At 41.6% G+C, this 10,211-nt stretch overlaps 1 protein-coding gene across 1 annotated transcript in view; it reads right to left on the reverse strand.

Annotated features, from left to right (window-relative positions):
- LOC106591235 (sialoadhesin) overlaps positions 1-10,211 on the reverse strand; it is a 608,384-nt gene that overhangs the window by 114,015 nt on the left and 484,158 nt on the right. The gene's annotated exons all lie outside the window — the stretch shown is intronic.

Consider the following 10,211-nt stretch of genomic DNA (forward strand, 5'->3'; position numbering starts at 1 on the left):
GACAGGCGGGCAGGCATGCTGACGAACGGACAAGACAACAACAACAGACAACAGACAGACAGACAGACAGACAGACAGACAGACAGGCAGACAGACAGACCACTACGTGTTATTATACCTTTATTTACTAGTAATCATTAAAACAATTCTTAATTACGTACACCCCCAGCCAAACCCTTCCCCGGATGATGCTGGGCCCGGTTGTGTACCCGCTCTTTACACCAATCCCGGCAATTGTGTTACAGCCTGGAATCCAACCAGGAGGTCTGTAGTGACGCCTCTCCACTAGATGCAGTGCCTTAAACCGCTCCCATCTCTGAGCCCTGTATACAGATACTGTCTACCATGGGTCATGCCTAAATCTCTTATTCTCCTCTCTCTCTCAGCCTACCGTACAGATGACTGTCTACCATGGGTCCTGCCTAGATAGACAGTTAGATGCAATATATACTGTCTCTCTCTCTCTCTCTCTCATTCTCCTACAAAATATTGTTCCCTAGCAACTTAATCTTCCCCCCCTCCGTCAGATGTATCTACTGGGCCCTGCCTCATTATCTACTTAATGTCTCTCTCTCTCTCTCTACCTACCTCACTACTGTCTACCATGGGTCCTGCCTAGATAGACAGTTAAATACATATATAATGTCTCTCTCTCTCTCTCTCTCTCTCTCTCAGCCTACCGTACAGATGACTTTGTCTACCATGGGTCATACCTAAATAGACAGTTAGATACAATATTAATGTCTCTCTCTCTCTCTCTCTCTCTCTCAGCCTACCTACAATACTTCCTGGTCCTGCCTAGATACAGTTAGATACAACTTCTCCATCTCTCTCTCTCTCTCTCTCAGCCTACCCTACAGATACTGTCTCTCCATGGGTCCTGCCTAGATAGACAGTTAAATCACAATATATAATGTCTCTCTCTCTCTCTCTCTCTTTTCTCTCAGCCTACCTACAGATACTGTCTACCATAGGTCCTGCTAGATAGACAGTTAGATACATATATAATCTCTCTCTCTCTCTCTCTCTCTCTCTCAGCCTACCTACAGATACTGTCTCTGGGTCCTCTAGTGAAGAAGTAGAAGATGATAGTGGAGGACAGCAGTCTGAACCATGAGTATCTTCCCGCCCTGGGGTCTCCCTGAGCTCCGCTCTGCTGCACTCAAAGTTGGCCCTGAGCATGACAGCCCACACGCCATCAGAGACGGGAGGGTAGGTAGGAGGGAGGGACACGTCTATATACATACACTACCGAGTTGGGAGGAATTGAATTGAGAATGCCTCATAAATTCCCATAAAATGATTGAATTGAATCTAAATAAACACGAATTATAATTTTTAATTTGAATAAATTATAGTAAAATCAATTAATTTCAAATGGCTATTCTATATTAGGTGTACCGTCTTACAAGTACACATCTTGTGCATAAATCTCAGGTTATACACATGCTTTAAATCAATCCATTTTCAGACAACATCTTGAAATGTATCATCAACAAACCTGTATGTGAATATTCAAAGTTATTATATTTTATTAATCTTACATTTTTTCAATACTGAAATACTACATTTCCCAGCATTACTTCAACCCTCAAGTTACCCTGAGGCCTTCAAAACGAAGCCAAACAAATGAAATGGTTGGTGGAAATGTAATGAGGCTATTCTAAGCACTGAGGTTAAAAGAGTTGATAACATTGTTTCCAGGGAAAGAAGTGATATATTCTTTGATATCTCTGGAAGTGTGACCTGTCAGATTCAATGTAACTCATGTTCCATGACTCGGTCGAATTTCTCTGAATTACGCTGAATTAAATTCTCACTTCCTGTAACTAAATTCTATGTTGTGGGGTACTCAACACACACACAAACACACACACATCATCAGGGGATGAGTGTAGGGAGCAGTAGGACTTTGAAACACACAGTCCTTTGCCACTCCCCAAATGTTGACCTTTTCGCTCTCTTTCCAGGTAGAAAGGCGTCGGCTTGTTGTGGATCGATTTCTGAGCGCTGGTCCCGGCACCAACAACACGGCCCCCCCTCTCTCCGCCAACCTGGGGTCAGTGGGCAGCGCTACAACCAACTCATTTACATGGAGTTGAGATTTAGCCAGAATTTTCCAGGGAGTCCTGAGTTCCTAGAACCAATAAGACTGTTTAGATAGCAAGATAACTGAGACCTACAGCAGCCCTCATCCATTCTACTTCTATTGATCTATCCCCTCCAACATACAACATTTGCCTCCTCCTCTTCCACCATCTTCTTTTATCTTTCTTCTCCTTCTCCCCCTAAACCACAATGCAGTGTTTTCTGATGCTGAGTTTTAAAAATATCACGCCCCTACCACTACTGGATGGAGCAAAAAAGGCACTGACATTACTGGCTATAATGGATGACTGGAGGTGAGGAGGGTAGGGATGGAGAGAGGGATGGAGTGAAAGAGGGTAAGGATGGAGAGAGGGGGTAGGGATAGGGTTTGGGTGGGGGATATATATGGGGGTTTTTGTACGTTATATTTTGGCTACAACAAATGGTGTCATGCATTAATATTTCAGTTTGGTTTTTCAATTGTTATCAAACAACCAGTATCAACACATCATCTAATTTATATGTTGTCAGGCTAACATTTGACTACTCAAAATCGTTTACAAGAATTACTTGAAGCCAACAATCTTTCAAATCACATCCCTAATCCTGTTGTTGATATTGATGTGGGTGTGTTTTTTTGTCACGCGCCAACCTCTATCTTTGTGCTTCATGCCTGTCCCACAACCCCATACGGACACCCCACGCCTGACGAATGGAAAGGCGATTCTGGGTCATGAAGGTAACAGGGGAGACAGCAGAATGTATTCACTAGGAGCCAACAACCACGATTAACCTCCTCAATTTGTTCAATAAAACTCTAGTTTTCATTGCAAAAAGGATTTTCCATTTTGGATGAAATCGTTTCTGTTCTCTACTAATTCTCCCCGAACTGACATTCATCTCCCAACCATTATCCATCTGGCTCCTTTATATTTTGGGGTAACCTTTTGTTTTCCTTCCCCCCTCTCAATTCGTTCTCTCTCCTTCTCCTCCTCTCTCTGTGTCCCTTCTCCCCCTCCTCTCTCTGTGTCCCTTCTCCCCCTCCTCTCTTGTGTCCCTTCTCCCCTCCTCTCTCTGTGTCCCTTCTCCCCCTCCTCTCTCTGTGTCCCTTCTCCCCCTCTCTCTCTGCCAGTCCCCTTCTCCTCCCCTCACTCTCTCTGTGTCCCTTCTCCTCCCCTCTCTCTGTGTCCCTTGTCCTCCCTCCTCTCTCTGTCCCTTCTCCTCCCTCCTCTCTCTCTGTGTCCCTTGTCCTCCCTCCTCTCTCTGTGTCCCTTGTCCCCCCCTCCTCTCTCTGTGTCCTTGTCCTCCCTCCTCTCTCTGTGTCCTTGTCCTCCCTCCTCTCTCTGTGTCCCTTGTCCTCCCTCCTCTCTGTTCCCACTTGTCCTCCCTCCTCTCCTCTCTCTCCCTTATCCTCCCTCCTCTCTCTGTTTCTTCCTCCTCTCTCTGTGTCCCTTGTCTTCCCCTCCCTCTCTCTCTGTGTCCCTTGTCCTCCCTCCTCTCTCTGGCTGTCCACCTTTCCTCCCTCCTCTCTCTGTGTCCCCTCCCTCCTCTCTCTGTGTCCTCCACTCCTCTCTCTGTTCCTCCCTCCTCTCTCTGTGTCCTCCCCTCCTCTCTCTGTGTCCCTTGTCCTCTCTCTGTGTCCCTTGTCCTCCTCTCCTGTGTCCCTTGGCTCCTCTCTCTTTGTCCACTTGTCCTCCTTGTGTCCCTTGTCCTCTCTCTGTGTCCCTTGTCCCCCGCCTCTCTCTGTCCCTTCTCCCCCGCCTCTCTCTGTGTCCCTTCTCCCCCTCCCGGCTGTTTTTGTTCTTTACTCCAGCCTACCAGGAGGGTTTTGCATCAGCAGTCTGATAAAGATGCCTGGCCATCCATTTGTCTCTGAAGAATTTGAGCTGCTCTGCATACGGTCCTTCTCCAAAATTTGGCCTCTAGTGAGTCTATAGACAGACACTACATCCTGGTCCTCTGTGTGTCTCCGGTGGCTACATGGTGCTTGTAACGCCAGGATAGTGGGTTTTCAATTCGGCACCATACGTAAAATGGCTAAAAATGTCTATTATGCATATATAATACATAGAAATACACAAACTTACCACACACACACACACACACACACACGTCTGCTGCTGTGGTCCAATGGCCACATTTCAAGTTTTTCTACATTTTTCATCTCAAACTCTCCAGCCACTCAGACACCCTCTCTGTGATGCTAATCTCCTTTGTTCCTTCCTCCTCCCAATAGCGTGTTTGTAACCTGTAGTGGCCCAGATAAACAACTGCCCGTGTTCTGTCCCAAGATGGAGAGGATCTCCCTCCTCCTCCCGCTCATCCTCAACAGATCTATTTCATATTTTACGTCAAAACTATACCTTCATACTCCACTTCCAATTCTCTTCACTGAATTTTTCTCCAACAACACACCCTACTAAGTTAACCCTGAGGAGTTCACTGAATGTACAGTCCAACAACACGGCCTGCTAAGTTAACCCTGAGGAGTTCACTAAATGGTACAGTCCACTTGGTATACTAAGTTAACTGAGGAGTTCACTGAATGGTACAGTCCAAGTTTTACAACTGCTCCATTGTTGTACATTAAAAACTGTGCTTCCTTATTGGGGATTGTTGTACATTAATAACTGTGCTTCCTTATTGGGATTGTTTATTACAAAACTGTGCTTCTTTTGGATTGTTGTACTAAACTGTGCTTCCTTATTGGGATTATTTTACATTAAAACTGTACTTCTTATTGGGATTGTTTACATTAACTGTGCTTCCCTTATTGAGATTGTTTTACATTAATAACTGTGCTTCCTTATTGGTTATTGTTTTACATAATAACTGTGCTTCCTTATTGGATTGTTTACATTATAACTGTTTCTTCCTTATTGGGTTATTTTTACATTAATAACTGTGCTTCCTTATTGGGATTGTTTACATTAATAACTGTTCTTTTATTGATTTTTACATTAATACTGTGCTTCCTTATTGAGATTATTTGTACATTAATAATTCTCTTTTGTAGGATTGTTATTACATTAAAACTGTCTTTTTGTTTTTTTCCATTCTTTTTTTTTATTTCCCATTCATCTTGTGTTGAATGTCTTCCTGTGTGTTTCCTGTTGATAACCAGCTAAGCTAACTACCACTCTCCCCCTGTAGGAAGAATAATGCAAAGTCATGGCTGATCGTGTATTGTTGATGAGAACCAGCTAAGGCTAAGCTCAATTGCTCTGGCCCTTACCCATCACCCACAGATCGGCATGTTCAGCTTCCCCGACTCAACCTATTTCCCCCCCAAATATTTTATCCAATCTTTCTAAAATATTAAATGTCCTGGGTATTATGAACTAGCGCTTGTTCCAACTGGTTTTTAATGGTTTTTTTAAGTTACAAAACATGCACGCTCAACTACACACACGGATACAATTCTACAACTTAGATATTTTCATTCTCTCTCTCTCTCCCTCCATCCCCTACAGTCTACAGCTAAGCAGATTGATTACATGATCCCAACATAGACAGTTACTGTCATTTTATTTAACATTCTCCCTCTACTTCCTCCCTCTCTTCCTTCCTTCCTCTCTCTCTCTCTCTCTCTTTTCCTTCCTTCCTACAGCTAAGCTCACATTCAGGAGAAGCATGTCTACCTGATGCCACGTCGTATCCAACATGTGTGGTCTCACCTCCAAGAACATCGACTATGTCATAGAGTCCATCCATGAGACGGTTCCAAGGTCCATAACCTCCATCCAGCCACTTCACTGCTTCCTATCCACCCGAATACTTTGTTAACCTATCCACAAAGAATTTCTTCAGCACTCCCTTCTGTAGCCAACACATCCTTTCTCTATAAGCAGCGCTCATAACCATCTATTGTTAAAATTCCTGTATACCGTGTTCACAACAATCAATGTTAATGATCAATATATACTTTGTCTCCATCTTCTCTCCTCCTCAGAATTACTGACCATCTTTAAACAATCCTGAGCAGCACTTAACCTCTAGTCGAAGTATATCACTCTCCTGGCCATCGTTTATGTTGCCTTTTTATTTATTTTATTGTGCCATTTCTGGTTTTTTTTAAAATGTACAAAAATATGTTCACTTTGGTTTTAAAAATAAATCAATGTTTCAATTGAAGAAGTGAAGCAATGCCCGAAGTTGACGAAAAAGATTTTATTGCTAAAATTCTGTGTGTGTGTATTTATTCTGTAAATTTTCCCCACCTGATCTACCCTATTGCTTCTATGTTTCATATACAACTGGTTCCATTTAACAATCGTTAACGTTCTAGAATGTGTGAAATGGTGCATTGTTTGATCAAATGCTCTGTATAAATCAAATAACAGCAGCTTGAGTTTATTTTACGGATTCGTGCATGTGCCTACAGGTCCGTCAACAGGAAATTGCCCTCTGATAGCATATACCTATACTTAACTTTGAGCAGCTATATCTTTCCTATAACACTCCACTACTGTGTAATAGTTAACTTGCGTCTGTGGCTTAATTTCCGTCATTCAGGCATGTATGGTGTATAAACGCTCCTGTTCATAATAAGGCTACTCATGAAGGATTGTTAATCTCCTTATCGGTTCTGTATTTGTTTTGATGTTTTGTTGACTGTACACACCTACGAGTCTAATCTTTTCCCACCCCACTCGCAACATTTGATTTGCCATGATTTATATTGCTCTTATAAATACATTCATACAGCTAATAATAAATGATGAATCGTTACTAAACTGAATTAACTTCTCCTTTTTTCCTCTACCTGTGTACATGGCTGTTTTTAATATAGTTTTAAAAAACCAAACTCTGCCGAATTAAAAGCTCCAATCCTACTATTACTGCCTCTACCCATATCCTTTTCTTTTTCATTTCCAAAAGATTCTCCGTGTTGAATTGCCACCGTTCATCAACATCCGGCGGGTAATTTTCTTGCTCTGGTTTTTTTTTTTTAAGCTTCCAAATTACCTGTTGTGAAAGCAGCGGCTCCTCTTCCTGGAATCCACTGTACACTCAATCCCAACACCCCAATCCCTTCAACTGTTGATTAAATTGTTGATGATAATATTTTGTGTCTATGAGAGTTACTTGGAGTTCCCCAGGAGGCCCTTGGTTATTTACTACCGAGTCCCACAGTGGGGGATGTTCCTTACGGTGCGATTTTCCTAAACATTATATAATATCCATTGTTTTTCCTAACCTGACAAAAAAATCTATTACTGTCACAACTGAATAACAAACATTATTGTTCAAAGTCTAACCTAAAAAGTCAGACAGCTAACTTGTAAATCTTTTAATTTAATGCAAACCCTCAGATTTTTCCCTTTTTAAAATGCCCAGAGTAGTCGTTTTAACATACTGTACCCATAAAGTCATTATAAACTCTAATATCTACAATACATCTCTCATATATGCCATTTCTCTTCTATAAAAAATTGTATTACTTTCTGTTGGTTCCCCTCTCCCCATACACCAGTGTTCTGCTCCAGTCCTTCTACATCTGTCCAATTTATCCATTTCAATTTAACCATTTTTGAGACAAAAGCACTTTTAAAATGCATTGTGTTAAAATACCTCCATATAGACGTTGCTGACAAAGCACAGATCTATAATCAACTTCCCCTCCCCAAATCCTACCTTAACCATTGAGGTAAAAACAAAAACTACTTAAATCACTCTCATCCTACTCCAGTTAAAACACTACTTGTGTCTGAGAAGGATGAGGGTTCTACTGTTCTGATTGCCTCTACTCCCATGCAGCATAGTGAGTCCACTTTTTCTGTTTTTCCAGGAGTTGCTCTTCTCTCACCTCCCTCCCTCACTGACCAATGACAGACCCACATCACTCCCCTTTACCCTTTCTCTCCATCCTTCACGTTTCCCTTTTCTCCCACCCCCCGTCCTCCCTCGCCTCTCCTCCCCTCCTCTCTCTATCCCTCTCCCCCAAACCCTCCTCTCTATTTCTCTCCCATGGCCCTCCTCTCTCTAATCCCTCTCCCCCTACCCCCCATCTTCTATGCCTCTCCTCCCCTACCATTCTCTCTCTATCCCTCTCCCCTTTATCCCCTCCCTACTCTCTCTCCTCCCCCCCCATCTTTCTCCCCCACTGTGGTGCAGTGGCACAAACCCCTTCGAGCAGAACACACCCCGTGGTCTTAATCCAAGAGAAGACACATGGGTCTTACGATTTCATCAAATAAAAATTATTCTCTACAACGATGTTTCCTAATGGCATATCCTCATTAGTACCTCGTTTGGATGTGTCCCGTTCACAACTGTTAAAAGTGTTTCATATTACTCATATACATCATTTTAAAACTGGTCCGTTCTTGTGACTGGTCAGTTCTCCTAGCCACCATTTGAGGAGTTGTGATAACAGTTGGGCTGAGAGCCTAATCACATGGTCTCAGCCATACTTTAAAACATGCAGATTTTTCTCTTAGTAAGGCATTCAAACCATCTCAAGTCCTTTTAAACCCCCTTACACCACTATAGCATGAGTCCATGCTGACAAGTAACCTCGGTGTGAATCCTAAATAAATTTTCCTTAGTCTCCCATTGATATCAATGCATAAAATCCACTCAAATAATTAGGATTCACCCTTTAGACAGTAGATGAAGGGATAGAAGAATATAATAAACATTCACTATCAAATAACACAAGTGATACAGCATCCATAAAAACGTCCTGAAAGGAAGGGATGAGATCTTCATAACTGTGCATGTAATATTCTTCTTCACTGATATATCAACATAGTCTTTGGTTTCCTTGCCACAGCTCCAACAGGGCCAATTCAATTATTTTGTAAGGAGGGGGTGAATTAAATGTTAACAGTGGCATAAACCAAAATCCACCTCTCTTCTCCTACATTCTTGTCTTCAAATCCTTTATCCACTTAACCTAAACATTCAAAAAAACCCCAGGTTCAGATACATGGTAGCTTCCTCCCCTGGTTATTATTTCCTCCCATTTTGGTGCTGTCTAAATCAAGACTGTGGGGGGTGTCGGGGAATAGCTCTATCTTTTCTATGTGCTGTTATATCCTTCTGTTTTCCCTTTAGAGCGTCTGTTGGTTGGACATCTATTTCAACTAGGGACTGGGGTCTACAAGCGTTGCAAAATGTCTACCATCAAAAGAGGGAGAAAATATGCTGTTATATTGTGTGAGGGCTGCAGTTATCCATATACACACACACACAACACCACTGCTAGTCTTGACCAGCGGCTGTTCTGATGTATCCTCGGGTGTCTTGTCTCCTTCCGAGATTTTTCCTCTTCTTGTACCTAGGAGAAATAAATATGCATTTAATTAAAACATATATACATAAAAAATATATATATATATTAAACTATAGATATTAATTGAAATGTATACATTTAACAGAGAAAACAACATGTATGGGGAAAAAAAATACAATTTAACTAAACTACATTTTATTTTAAAAAAAATTACATTTAATTAAAAATATCACATTTTATTGAAATAAATGTACAATTAATTGAAATAATTAAATTATTTAAATAAATTACTTTATTGAAAATATCTCTTTTTTGTATATACATTTAATTGAAAATATATAAAAATGTAATTGAAAAAAGTATCTGCATTTCATTAATACTATTAATTGTGAATCAATAATAGAAATATAATGTCATTTACAACTACTTTGTAAATGCATTTAGTTCACACGGGTTTGATTGCTTCTTTCCTGCAATGTGGTGTGATTTTGGTCCTGTTTCAGCCTTTTACTGAAATGAGAGAGACCATTCTGCTGCTCTTTGGCTCAGAGAGGGACCACGTGGGGGGTGTGTGTGTGTGAGAGAGAGTGAGTGAGTGAGTGAGTGAGTGAGTGAGAGTCATTTAGTTAGTAGCTCTGTGATACTGAGCAGAGAAACACTCAGTCTGCATCCCAACTGCCACACTGTTCCCTATTAAGTGCACTACTTTTGAACAGGACCCATAGAGCTTTGGGAATGGGGTGCCACTTGGGAGGCTCACTTAACATTCATTCTCCATAGTTCATTCTGCAGTGGGACAGTCGAGAGAGAACAGAGAAACACACTAGTAGGCTCTCCTGTGTGAGTGTTAGAGAGAGGGAGAGAGAGAGAGAGGGGAGAGGAA

This window comes from Salmo salar, chromosome ssa02 (assembly GCF_905237065.1).
Source record: "Salmo salar chromosome ssa02, Ssal_v3.1, whole genome shotgun sequence".
NCBI classification, from domain to species: domain Eukaryota; kingdom Metazoa; phylum Chordata; class Actinopteri; order Salmoniformes; family Salmonidae; genus Salmo; species Salmo salar.